The 12,521-nt window shown below is 34.0% G+C and overlaps 1 long non-coding RNA gene across 1 annotated transcript in view; it reads left to right on the forward strand.

The window, feature by feature from the left end:
• Positions 1 to 8,283, forward strand: part of LOC136021840 (uncharacterized) — a 42,895-nt gene extending 34,612 nt beyond the window's left edge. The window contains exon 3 of the long non-coding RNA XR_010615920.1: positions 8,202 to 8,283. This is a non-coding gene — a long non-coding RNA (uncharacterized LOC136021840). The remainder of the gene's footprint in view (positions 1 to 8,201) is intronic.
• The last annotated feature ends 4,238 nt before the right edge of the window (positions 8,284 to 12,521 follow it).

Raw genomic sequence — 12,521 nt, forward strand, 5'->3', positions numbered from 1 at the left:
GCAAACTGACCATCAGTTACAGTGGAAAAGCAGACCCTGTTTTCCATAAATACTCTAACTTAAAAGGGTCCCTTTCACGGAGAAATGTCCTTTGCAGACATTGTGACTGTTTTCTAATCAGAGTAGAGGAGACTGACTGCTTCAATGCTTTTTTCCATATATCATTTTCTGGCACTGGTGTCAATCACAGCCTGGGCTTACATTTTGCTCCCATGGAAATTGTATGTAGTACCTGTAATTCAAGTTGCTGCTGTTGCTTTGTGTTTATTGCAGATATTGCTGTACACTCTGCGTAAGTGTCTTCACTTCTTTTGATGCCTTGTAACATGACCTTGTGGAATTATATGGGTGCTTGAAATGGTTTCTTTTAGAATAGTGTCAAGGCTGAAAATGCAAATTAAGTTCATTGGCTATAACTAAAAATATTCAAGCAGTAGCGCTGCCTGACAGATTCTTGTGGTCACCTAGGTACTAAACATTGCAGACATAAAACTCAGTGAAGGAGGTAATGACACTTCATAAATGCAGTACATTCATAAAGTCACCTGTGATGATTCTCAATGGACAGTTGTTAAATTCTAGTTTATTTTCAAGCAGGATATCTGATGGCAACATTGAAAGGTTTTTTTTCAGGGCTTAATTTAAATTTCTTGGGAACATTCATCTGACTATTTTGAGGTTTCTGGCATAGCATTTATACATACATAATTTCCAGATAATACTATTCTTTTTAAAGAAAGGCTGAAAAATCCTCTCAGGGTTTATACATGATCTGTTCTGTAGTGGTTTTATTTGTAGTAAAACCAATAAAAAATAGTATCAGTTCTCAGTTTTGAACAGAATCTGTTCCTTATGATAGCATATCAGCTTGCTCCTTGCTGCATTTTCCCTTATATTTCCATGTAAATGTCATGTAATGTATATGTAATAATATACTGAAATAAAATGGAATTGGTAAAAAAGTATCGTGAAAATTCATAAATCTTTTTCAGCAGAAAAATTTTCTCTCTTAATTCATTTAAAATACCAAGTGATAGCACTTTCGTTTGATTTGGAAGGTTAAAAAGAATATTTGAGTTTATCATATCTGAAAGACCTAAATAGTACTCTACTGTCATTTCAATTAATTTCCCTAGCTATAGGTTTTCAACTTAAATTTAATTCTAGTAATCTTTTAATTGCATTAAAGGTTTTCCTGCTTGTTCTTTTCATCTTACAGGATTGCCATATATTTAATAAAACTAAAAACATCCACACATTTGTCACTTACAAACAAAAACTTCCCAAATAGTTTATTAAGGCTTTGAATGAATATTCAATAATTATCATCAGCCACACACTTAATTTTGATCTTGATCTTAACTTATATCCTTTTCTTAGAATATCCATACATGTGGGTGCTCCTCTTTTATCATTAATTCAGTACAAAAAAAACAAACAACACATTAATTTTGAGAGGCTTCCTTCTTCCACCCCAAATTGCTTCCTTATTTCTTTGCTATAAATTCCTCTTGGCCTAAAGTTTACTGCAAAGTTTTTCTTAGTGCTTAAGAGACTTCTATATTTTTAAATAAATGACTAATTCCTTGGTAAGCTTTTAAAATAAGCCAGACATGGAACTGGTAATTTTTACACTCCCCACATCTAACATATGTACCCATCAATTATTTCTAGGCAAGCTACCAATTCAGAAGTAGCTCAAGTGAATACTAACAAATGGTGGTCGAGTGAGTTTTGAGCAGTCCCTGCACTCTCCATAGCATTCATGGTTTGTAAAGCACTTGCATGTGAGAACTGCTGATAGACAGATATTTGTGTCACAGGAAGTTCAGAAAGTTTGAGATTCTGTCAGATCAAAGAGGAAACAAATTCCAAGAAATGTCCTACATTTCTATATATTGAGGAAAAATCTAGATATTGCCATGAAAATTGTCCTTGTTGGTTTCAAATAGACAACTACGTGTCGTACATACATGTGTATGAATTCCAAGATAGACTTCAAGTGTGACAGAATTCAAAGTTGGTGGTGCTTTTAGACTAAGTAAGTAAACTAAATTAATGCTTGGCTTGATCCTGGAAACTAAGATGGGAAACAGAGGAATCCTATATATCACAGGGTTTGTGTAAGTAGAATGCCACATTTCTCTTTTTATAAATTATTTATAATTAATTAATTAGTTTAAATTATTGAAAGTATATTTGCAGGAATAGTTTGGCTCAATTATGTTAATTATTATTGTTGGCACTGACTTCTGTATAGAACTGGAAGTTTCTACTTTCTTTTACAGTCTAAGTAGCAACTCATTTTCCTTGTTTCATGTGAAAAACGTCTTCCACTATTTTTGCTGTAAACAGTCTTTCATTAAAGCTTAATCTCATGTAAATCTGTAATCAGTTTCTGAGTTCCAGCCAATTAAAAGTACTGGCCTAAAATACTTCTTATTTGGAGTCTTATGATATTTTGGACCTCAGAAGTATGAGGTTAGACTGTGCAGAAACTCAAAAACTACAGAGCAAACATTAGTTAGTCTCTTTGGGTCACATAATTTTTTTAGTTACCTACCAAAAGGGGAGAAATGCTTGCTGAAAGAGAAAGCTTTGTGACAGCTTTGTTATACAGCAGCTGTCCCACTAGTTCAAGCACTGTAATAATAAGAATATTAGATATAGAAGTTTCTTAATGTTTAAATGGCTCTAGGTTTATATGTATATATATATATGTATAACCTATGCTAATACTGCATAGGTTTTATGTTTGCAAATACAGTCTAAAGTATTTTTGAAAATTACTGTGTGTCTGCACTTTCCCTTAGTACAAGGCACGGAATTTGTTTTAATCAGTTCACATCAGTTTAACATTGCTGTAAGCAATTGTATTGATTACAGTAGATTAACTGTTGTATTTGTAGATGAAAGGAAGTATAGCTGAGATTGTCTCAACAACAGAACCTTATGGACCTTCTTGTGTTGTGGTATATTCAAGGAGAAAGGAAAATAGACTGAAGGGAGACAAAAAGCTCTCTTATACTTTCTCCTGGGCAACAATGATTTTATGACTTAAAATATGAAGGGAATCATTGGTAGTTCTTCCATTGCTCGAGTCTCCAGTTGTAATGAAAACCCACTGATCTGACCTTTTTTGTTTGCTTGTTTTCCTTCTTCCGGTATGTCTGTGTTTGAAAGATGTTAGTATTAACATCCACTGCCATTGTGGTCTACTATAATTACTATTATTACTGTTACTAGGGGGGTTGGGTTTGGGTTTTTTTTAAGGGTGAATTAGGTGCACAGTACATTTTGAAAACACTGATGCTCATTTCTGTTACATTAATAGAAATGGGGATTAGCTAAACTGAAGAGAGTGTAGTTTTTTTCATAAATGCTATGGGATAGGAAATTCAGCTTGTGAAAGTTTGCTCAGTTTTTATTGAATATCAAACCGCTGCATCCATGTTAAAAGTATTTCTCTGCCCCAGTGATAGCTAAGGGGTTTTTAATCATGACAAGGAAGATGTTTAGAATGAGTGGTTTTTGCCTTCTGCCTACTCTTTTGTCAAGGCATAGGCAAACTAAATTTATGGATCAGGAATGCAGGTAATGTGAGTTTATTTAGGATTTGGCAACACTGATGAATACTTTTAAAATTAAGTGGATCCTTTACTTTTCTATACGTTTGCATAGTGTTTGCCTTTATTTAGCTTTTCTTTTCTAAAAAATCCTCCTCCTGCCTAACTTATTGACAAGATCAGGATAGCAGATTAGGAACTTCAATGGCTGAAAAGAAAATTAGCCCAAGAAATAATTAGTTCTGTTTTGCTACAGTTCTGTGTCTTTTCTCCTTCCATGACTGCTGCAATACCTCTAGGTCCCCTCATCCTGCATGGTATTGTTTTTTCTTCTATTTCTCCCAGATCCTGCTGGTCTACAAGCAGCATGGGCTGTAAACCATTCCAAGCCAAGTGCTGAGAGCCATCTGGTAGGCTTATCAGAGCAGATAAGTCTTGACCTGTTTAACTGGATGTAATTGGAATTCCATTCGCTACCAGAAATTAACTTGCAAAACTCACAGTGCTTTGGAAAAAGAGAAACAGATTAAAAATGGTCAGTTTTTTTGCAAGGTATAGAGGTGTCCAACTCAGAAATGGAATTTTAGAATCAGACCCTGAAAAATAAGTTCAGATATGTGAACAAACTTAAGAGTCACTGTCCTGGTTTGAACAAAAGTCATCCATAAATCACACAGTCACTCTCTCACTCCCCCCCTTCTTGCCCTCCCCCTACACCTGGAGGGACGGAGAGAGTCAAAAAGAATGCAACTCCCATGGGTTGAGATAGGAACAGTTTAGTAACTAAGGTATAACACAAACCACTACTGCTACCACCAATAATAATAATGATAAAAGAAATAACAAGAGGAAAGAATACAACACCTCAACACCAGCCGACCAATAACTTGCCCCACTCCCCCCAGCCGAGCACCAACCGATACCTTGTCCAACCCTGCAGTCCCTAGCCCTTCCGGGTAACTCTCCGTTACCTCCTGGGCATGATGTGCTGTGGTATGGAATACCTCTTTGGTCAGTTTGGGCAAGGTGTCCTGTCTCTGCTTCCTCCCGGCCTTCCCTCCTCCCTGGCAGAGCATGAGACTCAGAAAGTCCTTGGCCAGACCAAACATTTGAGCAGCAACTAAAAACATCGGCGTTATCAGCACTATTCCCAGGCCAAAAAATCAAAACACAGCACTGCACTAGCTACTAAGAAGGAGAAAAATGACTGCTACTGCTGAACCCAGGACAGTCATACAGCTTGAGGAGTTTGGTTCTATAAAGTTAACAGATTTCATGAATTCATCTGCTAGAAACTGAGTATGTCTTTACTATAGTTACTATTAAAATCTCTTTTCCTTGTCAGTCAATCAATGTATGCAAATGATTGTTTTTCAGTCTTCATATTCTCAACTCATGCAAGCCACATAAATCTCATCAGCTGCCATTCTCCTTTTTTTTTATCCTCTTACGAAATATGACAACCTAACCAGACTGTTTTTTATTGTTCTTGTATGTATCTTTTTACTTGCAAAGCATGTGATGTTCATTTTTGACGTCTTTTCTTGAATGAATTAGAATTTCTTGATGAAATAGCTCAATACATTGCTTTATCGAGCAGTTACTGCTCCACACGGCAGTAACACTGCTGTACTATCAGTACAGCAAATACTATCAGTAGTTAAATTGTCTTTCACATGCTTCTTTAATCATCATCTCCCTTCTTGTATCTTGCATTGCTTTCTTCTTGTTATTATTTAAAATTGTCTTCTTTCATTTCACCTACTGTGATGCAGTAATTAAATATTCCTATCGGTGTGCTAACAATTATTTAGGAAAACATCTGGTCTAAATGAAAATATTTTCATTTTCATTCTTGATTTTATTACTGTTTGAAATTTGAATTTGAAGTTTGAAATATCATGCACTTCTGATAATATCGCAATAAGAATACTGGCCTTATGGGCCAAATTCTTTAAATTCTTGCATTTAAGTTTAGAGTATGGAAACTCTACTGAAAGTACTTCTTATAGTCTCACTTCATTATCTTTAAGTTGCCTTCTGGAAATAACTGTTATACATCTTGGGAAACCTAGGTGGCAGGACGGTATTATTATATTGAGCTTCACAGTCTGAAGTAAGTCAGTAGAACTAGAGTGGAATAAGTTTCTTCAGATTGAAGTAGGCTACTGTTGTCTGAAAAGCTGATAAGCACACAGGCTTAATGTAAACATTTGATATTATCTGTTTATTTATGAGATGAACACTTACATCAGCATGGGTTTCTTGCATGGTATGCAAGATTGACTGTCCTTTTTGTAGTATTCCTTGTGCTGCCCCCTGATGGTGCGTTGTTTACGGAAATGGAGAAAACATGTATGCTACAGTCCCACTAACGTTTTCAATAAAAAACTTGGAAGGCCCTAGAGGACAACTGAATTCCAGGGATTTGGCTAGGAAGTGCTAACAGGAGCTGAGTGAACTTGAGTGACTAACCTTGCAGGTTTGAACATGAGCCACTTATTTGTTTTGCCAACTTAAAGGCACAGGATGCAGATTGGTTGAGAGGCAGATGAACCACCTGCAGAATATAGTTAACAAGAAACAAATATAAGTAGATTCCAAAATCCTAGCCATATGCTTGAACATGCCAGGCAAAATGCTTTTCATCCTTTAAAATAGAATCTTGCATTTAAACCTTTTCTGGATTGTGCCCATTATTATTGCAGGTGCAATTCTTGGCATTTTATTGTTGCAGCAGAGCAATGTAGCATTCAAATATTGAGTTTTATACACCATCCAAAGTGGTCAGTTTAAGAGATCCAAGTATTCAGTTCAATGCTGTGCTTCTATTTACTTGGAAACATCTCTTGAAATTGTCACTCATGTTGTAATGCCATCTTTTGTTATCTCTTTAGACACTAAAACTAAAAGCATTTTCTTTCACCAGTTTTTCTAAATGTATTGATGTAATTGAAGAGAGACTGTTTACGTATTTCATAATAAGAACACACACTGAAAAGAAATTGAGAGGCTGAAGGTTTAAAAACAAGCAGGCAAATGACAAAGACTGTGAAGGGACAACGTTGACAATTATTTGAAATGTTGCTAGAGATGAGTTTAGATTACCTGGGGTTTGGGATAGGTAGAATTCAGAATCTTATTTTTAAAACTTAAATATTTTCTGCTGCATTTTTATTCCTACCATTTTTTTCAGATTACTATTATAATAATTGTTTAGTGTTTAGTATTTAGTTTAGTATAAGGTGCTTTTTTTCCCCAGTGATTTAAATGTGTGGTTAATGAGGAGGTGCTTGATTTAGTTCTCAATGCTTATTCAGTCTGATCTTCTGTGTCAGAACCTATGTCACTACTGAGTTATGTGATGATAGTATTCTTTGCTGTTTAATGTCTTTTAGAGTTAATGGAGGACCTTAATGAATTTGTTGGAGTCTAGATTAAGTTTTGCAGAGGACAAACCATGGCTTTATGCAGTTTTACTATAATTATGAACCTTGGCAAATAGTACTATAATTAGGCTAACATAACCCATATTTAGTTAATTTTTCATGTTAATTAAAGTTAATAACTTCAATCACTTTAGTTACTGAGGCTAATTTAGATAACATACACATAATATTTTGTATATGCATGAAGATGTATTTTCAGGATTGCAAGCTGTCTGCAGTCTATGTTACCTATGAAAATCTGAACAATTTACTGCCATTCGGGAGGTATATGGTAACTCTCCAATCAAAACCTATTTGCAATGACATATAAACATTGATGAGTTTCTGCAACCCATACAATAAAATCTGGCTAATGAGCAGCTAACAGCTGAAAGTTTCACCTACAGTGGGAGACACTGATGTGGGAAAGACAAACAGCACTCAGAAATGAGAATGTTCTGGGAGCTAGTGTGAAACGGGCACAGAAGAAACTTGCCTTCTACTTCTTTTACAGTTTAGATGAGTGCTATTATTTTAAAGCAATGTGCTATACGTGAATTTCTTTCCTGTTAAGTTTTTTTTTAAGACTCAGTTCATCCTCTGGGAAGTATCCATTGTTTTTCTATGAGAAAATTGATAGTGTTGTTCCCGTTGTAGAAACTGAATATTTTTCATTTTTTTCTGGAAAGAAAAAATTGTTAATGTAACAATAATAAAATTTAGCAAACTGTGTTAATATGTATATTAATGGATTTCAGCAACATCTGCAATCGTAGGCAATTAAGAAAAAAAATCTCCTTTAAAGGTTCTAGTCTGAATTAAGTATTTGCATACGGGTAACTGATGTTAAAAAGTTCATTGATACATCAAATTGACAGCATTAGAGTTTCTGTATATTCTGTCAATCCTATAGATCAGAGAAGCAAAAGAAACTTGACAAGAAAATGTTTAAATAGTAATTAAAGAGCATCAAAAGAAAGATTTAAATTAAATAGAATCCTGGTTCTGATGAAATCTAAGGGAGTATAGGTCCTTGATTCATGCTGTCAGGGCTTCATCATGAGCATAAAGTCCGGTTTTGAGGAGGTCAGAAATTTTGGATAAAAATTGCACCATTCTACAGTTATGTGTTTTCAGATACGAGAAGTAGTCAGTCACCTAAGACTTATTAATCATGAAATAACTGATAAACCATCTCGTTTACCAGGCAAGAGTTTCATGAAGAACACAACATATGCTGGGAATGATGTTATTTGATTGTCTGGATTCTAGAAATAAAGTGAAGAGAGAAAAAATTAGTAAAATTCTTTACTTTAGGACATAATTCAAGAAAAAGAAGAAAGATGTAGACAAAAAGTAAATGTGAGTACCTTTATTATGTTATTTATTTAATCTATGAATTGATATGGAACTGAAGAAGGTGCTACATACCATACTGTTTCTTGATTTTAATAACAATCTTCTTAATCTGTTGTTTGGACACCTCATTTTCTATAGTGTTTTCAAGCTATCCAATTTCTCTTTTAGCAGCAATCCATAAAATTCATGACAGGAACTTCAAAAAAAAGTGGAAAGTAATCAACTTCATGTCTTTCTTGTGAGCACTTCTGTATTTCTGTGTGCACTTCTGTATTTCCTGTGAACACTAAGGTCTTGGAAATTCAATTCTAATGTTTAATTTTATGAGTGTTCATCTGTAATACTCCTTTTATTTACTGTATTAAGGTTTTGTTGTTTAGGTTTTTATTTTATTTTTATTTTATTTTTATTTTGGGGCAGGTTGAATAGGCAATATTAAAACTATTAAAGATATAACAGGCTTATTATTTATTTTCAATAACAATTAGTCTTCATTTTTTTATCCATATCCTGCACAATTTTCTGCCTCAGTTACGGAACAAAGCAAAGAAGGCTGTCAACAGCATGTTTTACAGGATATGGATATCAATTTATTTAAAATGTTTTCTAAAATAAATTGGAATGCACTTTGCTATAATTTAAGTGTGCTTCTCTCTGTGCTTACTGAAGAACATGTTAAAAAAAAAAAAAAAAAAAGAGTAATTTTACTGATACCTGTGAGAAAATCTGGAATACTAGTCATTGATATTAAATTTGTATCAACTTTATAAGGTTTTTGTCATCTTGACACATCTATGTTGCTGCCTGGGGGATATACTGTACTTGATGTGATCCCACTTATTAAATCAGGACCATGCAAGTAACATTGATGACTTGTCATTCAAGAATAAAATAGAACTGAGTCCTTTGTGGTTCTAGAGGAAGGACATATTTGTCAGAGAAATAGGTAGGAAAATAGGTATTATGATCTGTATGAAGATAATACTTGAAAAGAGAAAGTAGAAATATACAGGCATTTAACCAGGTATCTCACAAAACCTCTCCCGCAGTTGTTCATGGGTAATATAAAAGGATGTGAGTCATAGTACAGTAACCTAAAAGACATTCCATTGTCCTAACATTAAACCTGGGTAGACAGGAAGATGTGCAGGATTTTAAATACATTTCAAATTCCTATATTAATATACATTATAGAAGCTACATTTACTGTATGGATATGCAGATAAGCGTATGTTGTATTGAGGCCTTATATTAACACTGTGTTGTCATTGCTGCCTCAAAATTCCCATGATCATTAAGTTGAATCAAATCCAATTTAAATATAAAAGCTTTTTTAAGCCTTTTTTTTTTTTTTTTTTTAAATCGGATTCAATAACCAAAATATGTCAGTACCCACTGTAGTTCAGACAGATCAATTTTAGACGTATTCTGTCTAAAATGATTTTAAATTAGGATTGCATATCACTGATCAGGGAGATTTCAAGCTTGTCAATAATGAATTCATCATGAAGAAAGTTGTGTTGCTACATCTCTGAGCTTTGTACTTTAAACTTCATAATCACTCACTGGAAAGCTCAAAGTAATTTTCAGAAACTGAAGATGTTTATACATATACTTTCATATTCACTAGAACAGATGGCATTTTTGGCTAAAATTTTGGGTCAGAAGGGTGTGCTTCAACTTCTTTAAATATTGAAGAACTTGCACAGGAGACATTTTGGTTAGATTCCAATCAAGAGTAATAAAAATACTTTTGTTGTTGGCAAGTTTTTATTGTATTATACCAAGCTAAATGGTTTTATATTTGAAATTTTAGGGTTTATATTTGAAAATCATGGTTATATTTTCACCGGCTCATTTCTTTCTTCTGTGGGGGACCATTCTTCTAGTAGAAAAAAGTATTCTCTGTTTCACAGCCAAAATCTGTTTTTACTAGACACTCCACAGTCATGCACATATTACTGTGTCTTTCAGTAGGAAACATTAGGTATACGCATTTTAGCTTCCCTTAGGGAAATCTTATGGTAAATATTCTCATGTCCAGAGTACTATATGATATTTACTGAACTGAATCATAGCCATGCAGATTCATAACTTGTGCTTTGCTCTGTCTAAAGTACCTCCTTTTCACATTGTTTTATATAAAGCTACAAACACCTTACTGGTTTTCTGATATTAACATTGTGAACATATTTACCTTGCCAGAGTGGTAAAGAAGCTTTAGAAGAATGTATGTTCTGGTGAGCATTCGTTGCAATTTTTTTCTGCCCAAATGAAACGTACAGTGAGTATAGCCTCTTCTGTAGTATTTTATGACTTTAGTTTTCTAAGTGGATAAATTCAATGACACATGAAACATATATGGGAGTTAATAAAGATTCTTATTGGGGATAGAGAATCCACCTTTTCTTATTCTTTCCATTTTTCTCATGGTCATTACTGTTCTTAATACATAGAAGTATTCACAAATTATGAAGCCCGAATGTTCCGCTTGTGAAACTTATTCCACAAATACAGTTGTATCATGTAGGCAATAAGTAGCTCTTCTTCATATAAATTCTGGGAGTGTCTCTTTAGGTCATGGACTTTAAATCTTGAAGAGGTAAGTGCATTCCAGCTGTTAAAAAACAAACAAACAAACAAGCAAAACCTAGAAAAAAAACCCGACCAAAACCCACAACAAAAAACACCAAAACAGCCAACCAAAGATTCACAACAAAACAAAACCAGTAAAAAACCACAAGCAAAACCCACCAGTAAATAATTCAGAGCTAAGTATGTCTTTGCTAGTCCCAGCTAGTGACATGTAATAAAATTCTGAATGTACTGCAAAGCACATATAGTGTCTTCTGTGTAGAAGACAACCAGCTATGACTTATTGTAAAGTAGCCACAAGGTTTTTTATGAGAATATCTTTTTTATTCTAAACAGGCAAGAGACAGGCAGCTTCCACAAATCTAGTTTAATCCACGAATCATTTTGACAGATTATAAATTGCAGCATCAGAATTTTTCATTAATGAGATGAATGAAGTTGAAAACAAAGGCATTAATATTATCATGTCAAAGATACATATCTAGTCATGTGCCATATATTATATATAGCACTGACATTTAAGTTTCATTTATGTAGCTATATTAAAAATTTGGAAAGCTACTTAAAAGAAGAGCTGTGGATATATTTTTTTATTAAAGCCATTTTTACTATATCTTCAGTGTTTATGTTATTTATTAATTTAATGTCTGCAGATAAATTTATCCACTTTTATTTTCATCCTGTTGGTGGGTTTTTCTGATTGTTCTTCCAAAAGGTATATGAAGTATACAGAAGTTAATATCAAATATTTTTGGAAATGGGGTAAATAATTTGTATTTTACTTGTTTAGTCATATCTGTTTGGAAAATAAGCCCTCCGTGTTTTAAGCTGCTGTGGAGAATGGCAGCGTGAATGCAAGAATTTAATCTACAGTAAGCATCCCCAGTTGCTGACCTCTCTCATTTTAGCACACTATCAGTTCTCTCTGCATGCAGATCCAGTACGGAGTGGACCTTGATATTGGGAAGTGGACCTCAGTCAAAAGAAAATGAAAAAGTGAGTAGTCTTCAAGCATGCTGGCTGGTCTCATTTTTATCTTCTTCATTCCATGCTTTCTTCTATTCATCAACAGACATATTTTTTACTACTATGATAGGCTTGGTTACAGTCTTATTGTCATAGGTTTTGTAATAATTAAACAGTACATAAAATATGCTTAGCAGAAATAATGTATTTATCACAAAAATAGGAACTACTGAAGAAAACTAAACTGCAGGCATTTTAATGTGTGTGCAGTACACACAGGAATGTGAGATATCCTTTCTCTAAACAAGACTACTCTCTTATTAAGGAATACTGTGTCAGCAATGTGCAAGAGTTCTTGATTGACTGCAGTAGGTGTATCTGAAAGAGTTTTATCCTACATGTCAAAGGGTGTCTCTTATAGACCAATATTAGGAAGAAAGCAATTAGGAAGTTTAGATTCATCTAAAACAGCAGGGTTTTTTCAGCTGTTGACTCTACCTGACTTAGAAAATATCGTTGAAATTTGTGGTTTTGGGATGACTATGTTAACATACCAAAAATAATCTTATGACGTATAGAAAAATGACTGTTCAGAGCAAAAGAAAAC

This window comes from Lathamus discolor, chromosome 1 (assembly GCF_037157495.1).
Source record: "Lathamus discolor isolate bLatDis1 chromosome 1, bLatDis1.hap1, whole genome shotgun sequence".
Taxonomy (NCBI): Eukaryota; Metazoa; Chordata; class Aves; order Psittaciformes; family Psittacidae; genus Lathamus; species Lathamus discolor.